The sequence below is a fragment of the Oryza sativa genome, chromosome 10 (genome assembly GCF_034140825.1).
Source record: "Oryza sativa Japonica Group chromosome 10, ASM3414082v1".
Taxonomy (NCBI): Eukaryota; Viridiplantae; Streptophyta; class Magnoliopsida; order Poales; family Poaceae; genus Oryza; species Oryza sativa.
The window spans coordinates 13,401,318-13,402,860 of record NC_089044.1 but is presented as its reverse complement, the minus strand read 5'-3'; the positions used below and the strand labels follow the sequence as shown (position 1 = coordinate 13,402,860).

Sequence of the window (1,543 nt, the reverse complement as noted above, 5' to 3'; positions counted from 1 at the left end):
GGCGAGGGATCGACGCTCCGTGAGAGGAAGAGCTGGCGAACGCGCCCGAAGAGGTGGCGAACGCCCCTGCGGAGCTCGCGGAAGCGCCGGTCGTGCCTGCGAACGCGCTCGAAGGCAGACGAGGTCCTGCGATGAGGAAACGTGCAGTTAAAACATGGTGACATATTCGTGCAAAAGCTGAAACAAAAATGAGCTAATATCTGGGCTGAACTGTACCGTGCGAAACCGGTGCTGTAGGTCGCACTGCTCCGAAGCTAGGGGCGCTCGAAGGCAAACGAGGTCCTGCGAGGATGGAACATCAAGTTACGACGGGGTGATGTTTTCGTAGAAAAACAGAAACAAAACTTAAGAAACCTCTGGGCTGAGCAGTACCGTGCGAAACAGGTGCCGTAGGTCGAGGTCCTGCTCCGACGGTAGGCGCGCGAGGCCGTGGTTGTACCGGACCAGCTGGAGGTACGACGTCCACGGCGCTGCGACAGGAGAAGACGCGCATGACCGCACGCATCTTCTGCTGCATCCGGTCGAAGGTCACCCTCTGCTCAACGTCAGTCAAGTGCAAACCTCTGTTCAACCTCACTTGGACTGCGGTGATATCGGCACTGATATCCCGTGCGGCATCGGCCTATGCAAGATGGAAATAAAAAATTCAGTAGTTGTCCTATATTATGCAAGATAAATGAAATAATTGTAAGAAGTAATACAAATTGGACGTACCGCCACGAAGTAGTCTCGGTCACGGTGCGTGGGATACGCGTCCGTGACAGCGGCAACGTGCGGCTCTGGGGCGTCTAGAGTGAAGGTCACACGCGCACGAGTGCGAGGAAGGTACCAGCGAAGGTAGTCACGGTAGTTCTCCTCCGTGTGTGGGAAGAGCTCGTTGATCACCTCCTCTGTAGCTAACACCCAGTCGTCAACGTACTGCTGTACACGTGGAGCCCAAAGTGCGCCTGCTAGCTGTCCCCGTCGAGTCAACCTGTGAAGAGAGGTAAATTATATGGCTCGATGAAGTAATTATCATAAAAATTTAGAAATGAACAATCCGAACTCACGAGTGGTCGGCAGGGAGGACGGTCGGCTGCACGTTGCCCGGAAACACCTGCCTAAGTCCGAACTGTCTCATCACACGCTGCGGGCAGTGAGGCTCAACGAAAATGTCGAACACCATCGGCAGGATGGTGAGCCAGTAAGCCTGGTCGCGTGTGCACAAGGACGAAAGTCCTAGCGGTGCTCTCGCAGCGACAGCCTCTTCTGTGTAGGGCTCCCAGATGACGTCGCTCGGCTGGAGACGGTCAAACTCGAACACGAAGTCCGGGTAACCTCGTCTCACCTGGACGTGAGCATAACGACGCTGCAATAAACATGATCGGAATTAGACATGTTATGTGAAGAAAAAAAGAAGACGACTGATAAACTTATAACGCAGCGAAGTTGCACTAACCCCACGTCGACACCAGTAAGTCCCCATCGTGGGGCCGTCCTCTGGCCACTGCGCGCTGCGACCAACCCCGTAGGGTGCGCTGTCCACCACTGGTCGACCTATGGC

At 55.1% G+C, this 1,543-nt stretch overlaps 1 long non-coding RNA gene across 1 annotated transcript; it reads right to left on the bottom strand.

Moving 5' to 3' along the window:
- Positions 1-493, bottom strand: LOC136353496 (uncharacterized). The gene is made up of 3 exons (XR_010736863.1): positions 373-493; positions 217-282; positions 1-126 (listed from the first exon to the last, which is right to left on the bottom strand). It is a non-coding gene; the product is annotated as an uncharacterized lncRNA (long non-coding RNA).
- Positions 494-1,543: the final 1,050 nt, after the last annotated feature.